Here is a 16351-nt window from a genome sequence, read left to right on the forward strand (position 1 = left end):
CAGCAGGGATCCTCCCAAAACACACTGATTGGTTCCCCAGTTCACTCACTGGCAAAAAGTTTAAGTGCCCTGGGCTGCTTCTTACCCTTTCCCCCTCATCAAAGCTCCCCAGTTCCTCTGGGGTCCTCAAATGGCCAGGCTACCATTGGTGCAGTCCCTTCTTAGGGCTCATCAGGCAGCCTGGAGTCGGTCTGGAACACTGCAAGCCATGGTCCCATAGTCACAGCCTGTAGCAACTCACTGGAGAGAGCTTGCATCCTTCCCCTCCAGCAGCCTATCCAGACTGACCTGGGCTGCTACCTTTTATATGCTGCCTCTGGGCTGAGCATGCCCAGCAGGGTCAGAGAGGTGGGGCTTCCTTAGCCTGCAAAGCAGAGTTCTATTGGCATCCAGCGGGGGTGGGCGGGCAAAGCCCGCCCACTTCTAAAGGGCCTCCCCCCAGCCTAAGGGGAGGACCCACAGGTCTGGGACACCAAATAATTACGGGGGACAACTAATGAAAAAAAACAGGATCGGGAGTGAGGTCATAGGGCTAAACGAAGGGAACCCGATGGGGACACCGAGCAGAGAACCCCGGACAATGTCCACTGCTCCTCGAAGGCATCAAGGGAGCCAGTGGACGCTGCCCAGAGGAACTCTGCCCGAATGCGTGAACGGACAGAGGAGCAGAAATAAGCCCCACAGTCGCAGGAAATCCCGTCGGCCAACCTCCTCTCCCTAGTTTTGTAGATGGCCAGTTTGGACAGGGCCAAGAGGAGGTAGATAAGGAGATCCCGCGACTTTGTGGGGCCACGGATGGGGAGTGCATAGATAAAAAGGTGAGAGGAAAAGTGCAACCAAAAATGCAATAAGATATTCAAGAGGAGCTGGAACAGGGGCTGCAATCTGGCGCACTCTAAATAAATGTGCGCCAGGGTCTCTTTCATGCCACAAAAAGGGCAGGTGTTGGGGACAGAGGTGAACCGCGCCAAGTACACGCCTGTGCTCACGGCCCCATGAAGGAGTCGCCAACTGACATCCCCGGCAGGCCTCGGGACCAGGGCAGAGTATAAGCTGGCCCACCGGGGCTTCTCATCCTAGAGAGGTGGCAGAAGGTCCTGCCATTTGGTATCGGGGCGGGACGCGAGGGTGAGGTAGTGGAGAGTGTGGAGCACGAGTGTGTACAGATGTTTCCTTGGCATGGTCTGGAACAGAACCGGCTGCAGATCGTGCAGCTGGCTTGCAGTGAAAGGGCGGGGAGGCTGATTGGGTCCACAGAGCAGGGGCCCGATAAAATTGTCCATGGGGCCTGGGGTGGAGGGTGGGTGGGGCGTGCCCTCTCACAGGACCCGGTCGAGGTAGGCCCGAGCAGCGGGCAGTAAAGTGGCCTTCACCTCCTGAAGTACGCGCTGGGGAGTACGAGGTCTGGAGAGCCCCATGCGCTGAGCGAGCGTCAGGGGATCCAGCCAGTCTCCCTGGTCGTAGTCCAGGAGGTCTCCGACCCTGGTGACTCCCACCAAGAGCAGCCTCTGGCGCACTGCGGGGGACTCTGCCACCTGCACACGAAGCTGGAGGTTGTGTAGCAGGGGCTTCGCGAGGAGATCAACCCCCATGGTGGCTTTCATGGACCTGGTCGTTGAAAAGAGCTTCCAGGTCCGGAGGAGGTCTTGGTAGAAGACCGGCAACCCGGAGAGGTCTCGCGGAAGACCTCTCGGATGGAGGTAAAAGAGCTGCCGGTTGTATCAGAGCCCTCAGAAGTGGTGGAGGAAGGCGTGCGCCAATACGCTCCATGCCGGACTACCTGCACCATACAGAAGCCTCTGCAGGGCCTGGAGGTGGAAGACATGGACCTGAGTGTGCAGGCACTTCAGGCCCTACCCACCCTCCTCCAAGGGCAGGTGGAGGACCAGTGTAGTTCCACTGACTTCCTGTAGGGTTACTCCAGATTTACATAAGTGTAAATGATTGGAAAAAATAGCCACAGGCACTGGAGAGTGAAATCTGTAGCTTTCCAGTGAGACACATAGCACTTGCTCTTAGAACTAAAAGGGCCCGAGAACACGTACTTGACTTTTACAGTCTTGATTTTATGTTGAATTTCAGCTGTCTTTCTTCAAGAGCAATTAACTCAGAGATTAATTGCCTTTTTTATTGTATCAGTAGATAGTCGGGTGTGGGAATAATGGGGTAATGATGACATTAGAAGACAGATTTCTTTTCACACCCACCCATTTACCAAAATGCTGCTTGTTGAAAGTATTGCTGGTGGAGAATTCTTACATTTTAGTTCTGAAGCATCTCTGGCTAGAAATAACAAGAAGTCTATTTTTAGACTTCCGTTGTCCTTTAGCCCCGATCTTTACTTCTCTAACAAAAAGCCTACACATGATTTGAACGCTTGAGCATAGACTATGCTGTGAATTCAGCTGTGAGGTATTTGTGGGATGGTAGCACACCCTAGTGGACTGTAAGATTGTTCTCCCATTAATAAATCACAGGTATTGTGCCTTTTAATTCTGGCAATGAAGACTGAGGCAAATTGATTGTAGCCTATTACTTCTAAGGAGTATTTTTATTATATTTGCCATAACTTTCTTAAGAAAATATGAGAGAGTTGCATGAGAAGGGTCCAAATAACTGTGTGTGAATAGGGCACATCACCAGCAGAATGCATTGCATCATCGGCACCTCACTGTGAGGATGTATTAAGCTAAGTTTGCAAAGAGCCAGTTCATCCATATATCTTTGTAATTATTGTTTAAATTATATTTCTCTCTCTAAATCTTTTTACTAAGTAAAAGATTATTCCTGATTATCCACTACATTACCGCCTCACTGCAAATTTATCATGACTTCTCTCTGTTCTGATCTGTCCTACAAAGCACTCAGTGCACGTTCAGATGTCCAAATGATGAATCTTTGTAATATTCCCAATGAAGATACACAACTAAGAATCGTTCAGCAACATTTATCAGTGCCAGACAAGGAAATCCTGTCACCTCAGGTCAGAGACATCATGAGTAAAACATGAAGCTATTACAACCAGCAATCTTGGCCACTGAGATTTGTGTATGTGGAATGTACAGAAATCAGCATCAATGTCTTAAAGTATATTTGAAAACACTTTCTATTCAGGAGCTATGGCTATTAGTTCTTACACGTTGGATCAAAGACTATAGCTGGAGAGCAGACACAAAAAAGAGCATCAAAAGAAAAGAAGTATCTTAAGGTTTTCAGGCTTCTTACAAAAGTAAGTGTCCTCAGAATATCTTATTCATAATGCTCTTTTTTTGAGGCTGAAAAGTTTATTAAAGGAACACTAGTACCATTATTTGCATAGCCAACTAGCCCAAAAGGAAAAGAACCACTTTTCAGTGGGAATACACTGCGAAATGTATATTAAAATGAAATGTCAACTTTTTCTGTTCACTGCACATGCCAGCAAACCAGCCAGTGGATGGGGAAAATGGGAAGAGTCCTGCTCCTATGAAAAACTCCAGAGAAACCATCTCATAGACCCCCAGTGAGTAGTAACAAAAGAGTATTTCAGGGCAGGACCAATGGGTTAAGGGGAGTGGCCTGCACTGAGGTCTACTTAAGCCCCTTGACCAACAGTGGTGATTGTACAACCTCACAACTGTCCCTGCAGATAAATTTGATTCCTAGAATAATAACTAAGGTCCATGTCTGGGTAATGCTAGCCACCTAGTGGTCAGGTTGGGGTGTGGCTGGTGGTCTCCCTGTTAAAAATACAGTCCTGTCCTTCACAGCTCCCTGTCCCCCACAGCTCCCAGAGTTTTCCGTCCTTCCCTTTAACAGGGGCACTTTGGGGTCTGAGTCCTTGAATGATCAAGGTCTTCACCAGCTGGGCTCTTCCCAGAGGGGAAGGCTCATGTTGTTGTCACATCTTTTTGAAATGGAGTATGGGAGCCTGGACCTATTCTCTAATGGGCTCCAGTCCAGGGTCCAATGGTGGGCAGTTATGCTCTGCACCTTGGGATATGAAGCAGCCACCCTGTGGATGACTTCCTATCCACATTTCCTTCTCTCCACAGAGTGAATCAAATAATCTCAAATAAAGTCAATCAGTCACCTGCCTCCCTTTGTAGGTTTGCTCAAGTCTGCATTGTCAGGTCTCAGGCAATGATCTCCTGGGCAGTACTTGCTCTCAGAGCAGCTACCTGCTCCCTTCAGTTGCCTGCCTCTGAGCAGCATTGCTTCCCATTTTAAGGTCCACTTTCAGCTTGTATTGCCAGTGTGGCTGAGTGTGGCTGCCTGGGCCCAGAGCTGTTCCTTAATCCTTGCTTTCCAGTGTGGGATTTGTACACCCCATCACACAGCTACATGCTGTTATTTGATATATAATATTGCTGCATTTGCAGTATGTCACTGTGCCTGTCTTTATGCCAAGTGGTTCAACAACAGGATTTGGCTTACAATTTTAGTTACAACTGACATTTCTGATCCTATTTCTGGTTGTTGGTGTCCTGTTGAAATGTGACATATGTGGCTCTGGGAACCTTATGGAAGAGACAGAGCCAGTTTCCAATCTGCTGCAATAGTAGTTTCAAAATTAAGTCTTTAAACAAAAAAGTAATTTAAAAGTGAAGGGGCTGATTCCTGACTGGTTTGCACTTGCACAGTCCTTAACATGTGCAAAGTGGGTATGAAAAGCTACCATACTGATTTGCACAGAATTTATATGGGTGTAAATGCCTCCACAAAGTGCAAGGCAGTGGAGAATCAAGCCTGAAAGCTGATTATTCATATAGCCATTGCATAAATAAATCTTGTCATTCCACTAAAGCCTTGTTAACCACATGATTGCCAGTGATGTAGCAGCATTCCTTTGCAAACACACTTTGGAATTTGTTGGGCTTCCCTTCTAATATGTCCATACAAAGCTGCTGAAATCGAATCAGTGCTGATAGAGGTGGTTGCTGGTTTGGCTTCCAATATCCTCACTTCTGATCTTGTCCTGCCACGTAATGTCGACCAATTGATGAAGATGACAAGAATAAAGATGACAAGAATAAAAAATAAATTCAGTGCTCTTCAGACTTTCTTAGCCCCCACAGTTCATTGTCATACAACAGAGTTGCTAAACAATGGTTCTGTAGATCTGCAGCTTTGTAACAAGCTTCATGTCCTGATCCTACTTTTTTAATACAACAAAATTCAAGAAAACACATTCACAAAGAGATTTAGAACAATTACTAGTGCTTAAGTTGTACTAAATAGTATTTTAAATGCTGTCCAGGTTAACTAAATTTCTTTTTGTCCTTTTTAGGAATGAAAGGCTACTTTGTGCTTACTAGATGCTTCTTGTTGTGGGCTGGCTGACAATGAGATCCTGCACCTTTTGAGCATTCTGGGCTGTGCAGATGAATATAAAGTAGCTCCCTGTCACTGGGCAGCATTTTGTAATTCTACCTTAAAGCAGATCCAGGAAAAACCTGATGGCCTATTGCACTTAAGTTACAGGCCGTTAAAGAAACCAGAAAGCATCAGCTGCTTGGTAAGTAAGATCAGGTATAATAAGATGTCATGGGCAAATTGTTCAAGAAAAAACAGTTTGTATCCAGGGAATCTGAGTTTCTCAAACTGTGATGTTTGGTGTTTTTTTAAAGCTTTGACCTGTCATACAATACTTTTATAGTAAGTGCTTTCCCTACATGTTTTCACTTAAAAATCATTTAAAACATGAATGTACCAATTTTAGTTTATGATTTACTTCAAATAGAACTTCTGCGTTTTGGCTGAAATACCCGTCTTTAATTTCCCCTTGCAACTTCTTGAACAGGCCAGTGTTCCAAAAGGTGCATGTCATGCACCTTCCCGGACCACCTGTGTTAATGTGTGTGAAACACCCATAGTGATCCACAAGCACCTGGAGAACCATAGAGAAATACCCTTTCTAATTAATGTACTCGGTGGCTAGGTAATCTGGTGCCAGAATTGGAATACGTATGCCATCTATCGCCCCTCCACAGTTAGGGAAGCCCATTTGGGCAAAGCCATCCACAATGTCATCCATGTTGCCTAGAGTCACGGTCTTTCGGAGCAGGATGCAATTAATGGCCCTGCACACTTCTGTCAACACGTGTCCAACAGTTAACTTTCTCACTTTGAATTGGTTAGTGACCAATCAGTAGCAGTCTGGAGTAGCCAGCTTCCGCAGTGCAATTGCCATGCGCTTCTCCAATGACAGGGCAGCTCTCATTCTCGCATCCTTGTGCCGCAGTGCTGGGTGAGTTCATCACACAGTCCCTTGATGTGGCTTTCCTCATCTGAAAGTTCTGCAGCCACTCAGATGCGCATCCTGATGTGATCCCACCATTCAGTGCTTGTTTTCTGAGCCCAAAAGTGGCGTTCCACTGTGGTCAGCACCTCCATGAATGCCACAGGCAATCTCATGTCGTAGCTAGTACGTGTAGCGAGATCAATATCAAACTCCTCTTGCCTTTGTAGTTTAAGGAATATCTCCACTGCCACTTGTGACGTGTTAGTGAAAGCGAGCAGCATATTGGTCTAGGTTGTGGGATCCCTTCCTGCAGCCTGAAGAGGCAGAGTGTGCCGCACACAAATCGTTGAAAGATAGTGCCAAATGTGGATGGAAGCACAGGGATTGCTGGGATGCGGAGCAACACCTCACAGGGCATTGGGACAGGACCCAGGATGCCCCGTGACCCCCTCTGCCTTCCCACAACTTTTAGCAGCAGAAGAGGAAGAAATGCTCTGTGGGATAGCTCCCCAGAGTGCACTGCTCTGAATACCACTGCAAGTGCTGCAAGTGTGAACATGCTATTGTGCAGGCAGCTGACAGTATGAACATACAACAGCGGTTTCCCTTCAGCACTCTCTGAGCGGCACTGTAACTGCCAGCGTTGTAACTGTGCCAGTGTAGACATACACATATAGCAAAGAATCTTTCCAGGAAGCAACTAGACCATCAGGGTGAGACACTACTTGATTCAAATCAAGTCTAGTTTATAGAACTCAAATTGTGATTTTACTTTTATTTCTTGGGCAACCAACTTTGATCTGTATCGTCACCACTTATAATCACTTAAAATCTGTCTTTCTGTAGTTAATAAATCTGTTTTATATTTTACCTAAAACAGCATGTTTTGCTTGAAGTGCTTGGGGAATCTGCTCAGGAACAAAATCTGGTGCATGTCCTCTCCACATTGAGGGAGGGGTGGACTGGGTAATAAACTTACACTGGTCAGCTTCTGACCAAGGCAAGACAGTATGGGTCTGGGGTCCTAAGCTGGAGAGCTGTGGGGAATTGGCTGGAGCCTCTCCAAAACATTTATGTAATGCAGTTGGGTGTGTCCCTGCCTATGGATGTCTGTGTTATGTGCAGTACCTGGAGAGGTACCCCACCAGCAGGGGGGGCGCAAAAGGGGCAGCAATATTAAAGTGCTGCTGCGGCAAAGGACCCTGCTTAAAACGCTACTGTGGCAGCACTTTAATGTTGTTGCCTCTTTTGCCCCCCCAGCCACCGATGGGGGGAAAGCAAAGGGATCATCTGCCCTGGGGCCAGTGCTTTAAATGAGCCTGGATCCCTGGCCCTTTAAATTGCTGCTGGAGCCCTGGGTGGCGGGGGCCAGGCAGTGTGGAAGGGCTGGCTGAGGGATGCTGACCCCCCCCAGCCCCGCCTCTTCCACCCGAAGGCCTGCCCCTTCCAGGGGCCGGAGCCGGCCCCCATACTGGTAGGTCTGCAGAGTTACTTTCACTCCTGCTTAAAGGTATATTAAGAAATATTTCAAAGCAACAATAGCTAATATATGTTCACTCAGATTAAATCAGAATTTTGCCAAATATATTATTAGCTTGTATTTGAAATGATTTTTACTGCAAATCCTGTATCCTTTACCAATATTTACTGGTGAGACGGAAAAATGTTTGTTCTAAACCTACAACTCTGTTCCAGGGTGATAGCAAATGGTTTGCTGCCTATAGCCAGCACGAGTGAGGCAATGCAGTGGAACACTAGGTCTTTCATCAGTACATGTCACTTTAAGCAAAGGGAATAACAAATGTATGAAATAAATTATATAGTATATTATACAACCAGTGCCACAAGTCTTAGCAAAAACTGCTCAATAATGTTTATTGTTGTAACTTTTAATCATATAGTCCAGCACATGTTGTACAATATGTATTATTGCTTCACCCTTGAAATCCTGATAAATGGAGTGAAAAGTGGTGAGACTTCACTGTTGCTCTTATATGTACTTCTGTGGTGCCCTGAGTTTTAAAGAAAAACCTGCTCAGCTGTAAGAGTTGCTTTTATAATTCTTACCTTTAGTTTGGTATATTCTTTCTCTTTCTGCCTTCCTTCTTATCCTATCAAGAAAACGTTGTCCCTTTTACTAGACAAGCATGTCTCTTTATCTTTGCTTGTAATTTTTATCACTTTTAACCCTCTTGTTGGCAGATGGCAAAAGCATCTGTAAAGTAAATTGTTTGTAGCACCAGTCAGTTAGAAGGGGTTGCCTAATCAGTGGGACCATTTCAGCTATTTGCCAGTTTACTTCCTTCCTGCAGCAGGTGGGAAAGGAGCGAACAGGGAGGGGTGGGGCATGGATAAGCCTTAGCTACACCCCTCACTCACTGACTGCTAAACTATTGAGCCAGCATGGATCGTGGGAGGGAGGGGCTGAATTTACTGGTAGTATAAGCGAGTAGTAAATTACTATCTGAAGGAGGAAACGGGAGCAACTATGACTCCAAAGTGTTTCTTTGAGTCATAATGCCTCCCGGGCTATGCTTGCCAGCACAAACTAGCTCAGAGTGTAGGGTTTTTTTTATTGCAGCCAGAAGAATGTTTTCACTTTGTTTTGTTAAATATAAATGTTTGAAAGAACACTTTAAAGCTTAGAATGTGTTACTTCCTTGTCTGTGAAACGCGGCTATTCTAAAAAGAGTGTACCAGGTGTGACTGTGGATGCGGATGTGTATCCTTTGAACTGATTACAGCATGAACTTGAAAAATCTATAGCAACAGAAATGCTTTTCAGAATGCAGCGTTGGAGAACTGTATCTTGAAACAGGACTGATGCCGAAAGGATTCTGTTATGCCCAGAAGTCATGGGATACCCTGGGATGTCTGCCATCAGATGACTTACAAAAGAATACAGATAGAGTAAAGCAAAAGGTAACTGCAGGGTGTAAACAAGAGAGAGAACTAGTAAACAAATACATTAAACTAACTTAACAATTTCAGGTTAACCACATGGAAATCTTATAGGGTGACCAGACAGCAAGTGTGAAAAATCGGGACAGGGAGAAGAGGGTAATAGGAGCCTATAAAAGAAAAAGCCCCAAATATTGGGACTGTCCCTATAAAATTGGGACATCTGGTCCCCCTAAAATCGTAGCAGTGAGCAATATGTGTTATGCCCCACAACATTAAATAAGTTTAGGCAATATAAATTGAAATGCAAATACTTTGCTGGTGGTTGCTGTGAGGGCTGTTTGGGAGGTCAAAACCCTGTTCTTCAGCACATGACATCAATATTGTACAACACCAATTGGATAATTGATGTTCTGATATAATTCCTGGAAGAACCCAGGAGTAGTTTAGTAGTACTTCCAAGGAGGATACAGTAGCCTTCTGGTTTAAGAAGTTGGGAGTCATTTTGATTTAGGAGGAAGGTAAACTCAAAGATTCATGGGTACTAGATTTCTCAAACTCTAAAAACAGCCTTATTTTGGTATCCAAAAAACAAGTAACAAAATATTCCTGGCCAAACATAACTGGCTAAGTGACTCCCACAAGCTGGCCCCAGGTTTCTAAGGTTTTATAATTGGATCTGTTTGGTTTAATTTTTTGAGGGCCTGATTCTGAAAGATGCTGAGTAGCTCTATGGAGGCTCTCAACTCACATTGTCTTCAGTGAACATTCAGCATGCTTAGTGCCTCCCAGGAGGTGAACAGGCGAACCCTCTGTCCTTTAACATGCAATTTCCTTTCACATTTTTAGGGTAAAAATTTAGAGAATAAACCTGGTTGTTCATTAGCTGATTATGCATATTACTTAATATTTAGCCCTAATCTAGTGTACTGAATGTTCAAAGGGCTGTGCAAATGTTAACTAATTAATTCCCCAAATACCTCTGCGATGTAGTTAAATAAATAATCCCCATTTCACAGAGGGAAAAACTGAGGCAGAGGGATGACTTAACTTGTCCCTGACCACACATCTGGTCTTTATTCTCCTGTCTGAGACAATTCAGAACAAAAGTCATGTTTCTTATCAGAAAGAGGCTACATCCAAAAGCTTGATTTTTCATTCCACACGGTACTAGTAACAAGAAAAACCCTGTACTCAGAACTTATTTAGAGTTACCTTAAAATAATATCTGAGTTCCTGAAGTTATTTCCTATTCTAAGTATAAAAAGAAAACTGGACAAAAAAATCATAGACACTGCTTTGTGGTAACTGTTGACAAATAACTTTTAACTGCTATTTCTATTACATTCAGATAGGTTACTAAAAATAATGAGAGGTGAGCAGCCAGATCCTCAGCACAGCAAAGCTCAAGAGCTGAGAAGCTGACACAAGATTTGTATATTTTAAAAGGTTGTATATGTTTGGTGTCTAATATTCCAATACTACCTTCAGAGAAATGTTGAAAGCTTAAATTTTACAAAATTTGGCACAGACTACTTTGAATTTCCAGGCCTATACTTCCAACAGAAATGTAAAACCTGCAATAAGTCTTTTTGTTTTAGTTTCCACAAGAGACAAACAATTCAATATTATAGAGACGTGATAAACATAAAAGATGATATGCAACTTTTGACTAACTCTTTACAAGTCAGAAAGCAGCATAATTACAGCCTGAGCTGTACCTGGTCTAAATTAGGTAATATTTACAAATTATATTTATGACTACTAGATTAAGCTCTATTTACAGAATTATTCCACAACAGTATCTATTTAAAAAACTGAATATTTGAGGTGTTTTCTTTTAAACTTCTAGTGCCATATTTCCCACAAGTATTATCCATTTAAATAAATATTAACTAGACCATCAAATCCACTGACAATTGGCTGTGAAAGTAAAATAACAGTATTTTTTTAAAAAGTATTTTTATTTATTTTAAAAATAGTATTTATACACACAGCAGAACTCACATGGTATTTCACATACACAATCTCTAACTTGAGGCCTGGTCTACACTACGCATTTAAACCGATTTTAGCAGCGTTAAACCGATTTAACACTGTACCCGTCCACACTTCGAGGCCCTTTATATCATATAAAGGGCTCTTTAAATCAGTTTCTGTACTTCTCCCTGACGAGAGGAGTAGCACTAAAATCAGTATTACCATATCGGATTAGGGTTACTGTGGCCGCAAATCGATGGTATTGGCCTCTGGGCGGTATCCCACAGTGCACCACTGTGACCGCTCTGGACAGCAATCTCAACTCAGATGCAGTGGCCAGATAAACAGGAAAAGCCCCGTGAAATTTTGATTTTCATTTCCTGTTTGCCCAGCGTGGAGCTCTGATCAGCATGGGTGGCAATGCAGTCCCAAATCCAAAAAGAGCTCCAGCATGGACCGTACGGGAGATACTGGATCTGATCACTGTATGGGGAAACAAATCTGTTCTATCAGAGCTCCGTTACAGAAGACGAAATGCCAAAGCGTTTGAAAAAAAAAATCTACAGGCTACACAGTGCTGCGTGACAAGCGTAACGGGAAGCCAGAGACTCAAATGGATGCTCATGGAGGGAGGGAGGGGGTACTGAGGACTCCAGCTATCCCACAGTCCCCGGTAGTGTCTGAAAAGTATTTCCATTCTTGGCTGAGCTACCAATGCCTGTAGGTTCAAACACATTGTCCAGCGTGGCTCAGGGTATAGCTCGTCAATTTGCTCCCTTCCCCCACCATGTGAAAGAAAAGGGAAAAAAATCATTTCTTGACTTTTTTCAATGTCACCCTATGTCTACTGAATGCTGGTGGTAGACGCAATGCTGCAGCAGTGAAGAGCAGTATCCGCTCTTCTCCCCTCCTCAGTGGCAGATGGTACAATATGACTGCAATCCGTTGTCACCATCAGTCCGTGCTTGATAACTGCTGAATACTCCTGGCTGGCCTCAGGGGCACTTGGGTAAAAATAGGAATGATTCCTGGTCATTCCCAGTAGATTGGATAGAATGGCTGGTAACTGTCCTCATCATAGCAACTGGGGGCTGAGCTCCGTCAGCCCCCTCCCTTTACTGTGTAAAGAAAAGATTCTGTATTGCCTGGACTATCATAGCAGCGGCAGGCTGGGCTCCTCTCTCCTGCACCACTTAATGGCCTGCCTGGACTGTCATAGCACCAGGAGGCTGCCTCCCCCTCATTTTATCTCACTAACAAGTCACTGTTTGTTATTCTTGCATTCTTTATAACTTCATGACACAAATGGGGAGGATACTGCCACGGTAGCCCAGGAAGGTTGGGGGAGGAGGGAAGCAATGGGTGGGGTTGTTGCAGGGTCATCCCCCGTGAATGGCATGTAGCTCATCATTTCTGCAGGATCTGACACGGAGCAGCTGTGCTCTCTGATACACTGGTTCTCTAGTACACTTGCCCCATATTCTAGGCAGGACTGACTCTATTTTTAGAAACCATAAAGGAGGGATTGACTCGGGGAGTCATTCCCAGTTTTGCTTTTGCGCCCCCAGCCGATCTCAGCCAGGGGCACCCATGATAGTAGCAGACAGCATAGAAGGACAGATAACCGTCATCTCATTGCCAATTTACACCAGCAGCAGACGGTACAGAACAACGGGTAACCATCTCTGCTATCATGCAAAAGCAAATGAATGCTGCTGTGTAGCGCTGGAGTATTGCCTCTGTCCGCAGCATCCAGTACACATACGGTGACTGTAAAAAAAAAAAGCTGGACGGGCTCCATGGTTGCCGTGCTATGGCGTCTGCCAGGGCAATCCAGGGAAAAAGGGCGTGAAATGATTGTCTGCCATTGCTTTCCCGGAAGAAGGAATGACTGATGACATTTACCCAGAACCACCCGTGACAATGATTTTTGCCCCATCAGCCACTGGGCTCTCTACCCAGAATTCTAAGGGGCGGAGGAGACTGCGGGAACTATGGGATAGCTACGGAATAGCTACCCACAGTGCAACGCTCCGGAAATCGACGCTAGCCTTGGACCATGGATGCACACTGCCGAATTAATGTGCTTAGTGTGGCCGCGTGCACTCAACTTTATACAATCTGTTTTTATAAAACCGGTTTATGTAAAATCGGAATTATCCCGTAGTGTAGACGTACCCTGAGAGAGACAAGTAATGTCTGTTATTAGCCAACTTTTGCTGGTGAAATAGATAAGCTTTCAAGCACCACAGAGCTCTTCTACAGCTCGGTGGAGTTCGAAAGCTTCTCTCTTTCACCAACAGAAGTTGGTCTAAAAAAGGGTATTACCTCACTCATGTTGTCTCTCATATCCTGGAACCAACATGGCTACAATAACACTGCAAACAAACTCTAACCTGTCAGTCAGGTACAGCACCATAAGCTGAATGGATATAAGGACTCAATTCATAGTTGACCTTTGGCTCCTTTACACTTGGCTAAGCCTTTATAATATTCTACTAACATTAGTGCAATATATTTTAGGATTTATAGAATAGCTTCTCCTGGAGTTTTTGTCCCAAAGAGTACAAAGACTGTCTGTTTCTGATTTTGACTTTCTTTTCTTGCTGAGAGCTGAATACAAATATTAAAATATGTATATATTCCTCCTCTTCCACATTCAGCAAAGCAGATCACTTAAAAGAGGTATATACTTAGTGGTGACAGAAGTGGGGGAATCAAATAGGGAGCGAGATTAAAAAACAAATAGCAGACTTTTTAGATTTCCTTTAAAATAATTGTAGTGATTCTTAAAAGCTAGTGTCAAAATTTAAAACTGTTAAAAAAAAAAGACTTTTCAAGCCAATTATTTTGTGCCATTTTAATAAAATGATTGTTTGAAATGTTTTAATAACTTCAATTTCCTTGTAACTTATCTTTTCCCTGAAGATTTTATATCAGATTTCTATATATTTTCTGTATAATGAAGAAACTGAATAATATTTTACAATATATTATGTTTGTTTTACACATCTTTCAGGACAACTACTACATAGTCAATCTGGCTTTCAAGTTAAACAAGAAGCAATAGGAGTTTTGAAGAGATCATTGGATTTAAGGGTTAGTTTTCTTGGTCCCGCTCATCCTCACATCTTTGAAATCCAGTGGCAAGTTGCTATTTACTTTCCAATCCATAGAGTAATTCATACAGGTACAATTACTTCTTGGAAAATCTTGACTTTTTTTTCAGTCTACCGAAGGAAGTTGAAAAAAATTACCATGATAGTGGACCAAGATTTGGATATAGAAGTCAGATGGAAGAAAGTCCCCATCGTGCCTTACATTTGCAGAAGAAACTTTCTCAGGACAGGCTTAGGAACAAAACTCAGAGTTGCTTTACTGTGAGATCTCCAGTTAGCAGTTTTACTAAACTTCAAAGGACCATAAGCATGGAATCACTTCAGTCCAGAAATTCAACTGAAGATGCATTGAAAAATATCTCAAGAAAAAGTGAAAGTATTTTTAAAGTTGTTCGTTGCAGTACTAAATGTGATGATATTAAAATATATCTCTCTGACAATGTCACATTATCAAATCAAGGAGACAGCCTCAGTTCATTAACACTAGCAAATGACAATTTCACTAACCATTTAGCTTTGTCCAAAGTAAGTAAAGTCTCATGATCTCCAGGCCAAAGACCTGTTTCATTGTGAAGCCATGATAAAAGTTGTATTGTCTGTCAACCTATTACTATCTGTTAAACATCCATATCAGGCCCGTATAGTACAATTAGTTCCCTGAATTCCTCATTCAGACCAGACACCAGGTCAGAAAAATGTCAGCTCTTTCATAAAGCAGCATAGTGCCATGTGCCTAGGAGGTACCCAACTCCTCAAAACTCCCTTCCACCTAAAAGACATCAAATTAGGAAAAAATGTTCATAAAACTGAATTATCAAGTAGGGAGGGAGGTTCTGAAATATAAGTAAAAAAAATCTGGAAAACCAATTGTATGTATTTACACAATAAGGCCCTATTTCAGGAAAGCATCACTTGATTTTAAATGTGCTTAAAGCTAAACACATGCTTTAGTTCTGTCCTGAGTCAGAACCTAAACTTCTATGGACACTAGAAAATATAAGATTAAGAAAAAATGTTCACAAATTTCAGTACTGAAACCTTATGTGAGGGGAGATGTACTGGATGACTCAGGAGATTTGTACTAGGATTCAATTTCAAAGAGGCCCCCCAGAACTCTCAGCCACTGTGACCAGTGTGGGGGCCCTGGAGCTCACAGCCTCTGGCCCCAGAGCTCCAAGTCGCCACAAGGGGCAGGGGCCCGTGCAGCTCTGAGCTGTCATGGGCAGCTAGGGGACCCTGGAGCTTCAAGCCACTACAGGCAGTGGGGGACCCCGGAGCTGTCAGCCACAGTGGTGGCGGATGCTGGACCCCCTCATACCCACCCACAACAGGGCTTGGTCTCAGCCCCATTTTGTAACAGTTATTTTTAGTAAAAGTCAGGGACAAGTTAGAGGCTTCTGTGAATTTTTGTTTATTGCCCATGACCTGTCCCAGACTTTTACAGTACTAAAAATAACCATGAGAAAATCTTAGCCTTAATAATGATTAAAAGTGTTTACCATCTTATAGATGGTCTGTGGTCTGTGTGTTTAAAAAGTTCCTATTATCTTAATTTATAAAAGATATTTATGCAGATAGAAAATATACAAAAGTAGAGAAAATGAATAAGAACCTTCAGACTGGATTAAGGAAAGCAGACTTTCCATTCTTTCCACAACAGATTGCTTCTACATAACCTTTGCTCAATCTTTTCTCAGTCCAAGGTCATTTGCAGCTGTAATAAATCACTGTGATACAATCTGTCAGCTAGCTTTGTTGCTTAAAATGTTGCTTTATTTGGAATATTGTAGTATAGCAGTTGCATAATACATTTTCAGGTTTCTTATCATTGCACTTCATCTACAGTTCCCTTGTGGGAGTTTAATTAATTACAGTGGCTGCATCAGCTCAATCTTAGCTCTCATTTAAAGGCTCATCTATTATGAATTCCTTTAACTGGTTAGGGGCTGATCTGCAAACACTTAAACATATGAGTGGCTTTACTTACATAAGCAGTTTCTGAGGTGCTGAGTTGCCTCAACAATTAGTGAAACTGATGGTAATTGAGGGTGCTCAGCAAACTGCAGTAACTTCAATAACTTGAAGATCATATCCCATATGATCAAAACTATGAAAAGCAAAGAATTTA

General features: G+C 43.3%; 1 long non-coding RNA gene across 1 annotated transcript; it reads left to right on the forward strand.

Moving 5' to 3' along the window:
* The first annotated feature begins 8663 nt into the window (after nt 1–8663).
* Nucleotides 8664–14668, forward strand: LOC127047745 (uncharacterized). Its single transcript, XR_007773452.1, has 2 exons — nt 8664–9145; nt 14124–14668. It is a non-coding gene; the product is annotated as an uncharacterized LOC127047745 (long non-coding RNA).
* Nucleotides 14669–16351: the final 1683 nt, after the last annotated feature.

The sequence above is a fragment of the Gopherus flavomarginatus genome, chromosome 1 (genome assembly GCF_025201925.1).
Source record: "Gopherus flavomarginatus isolate rGopFla2 chromosome 1, rGopFla2.mat.asm, whole genome shotgun sequence".
NCBI classification, from domain to species: domain Eukaryota; kingdom Metazoa; phylum Chordata; order Testudines; family Testudinidae; genus Gopherus; species Gopherus flavomarginatus.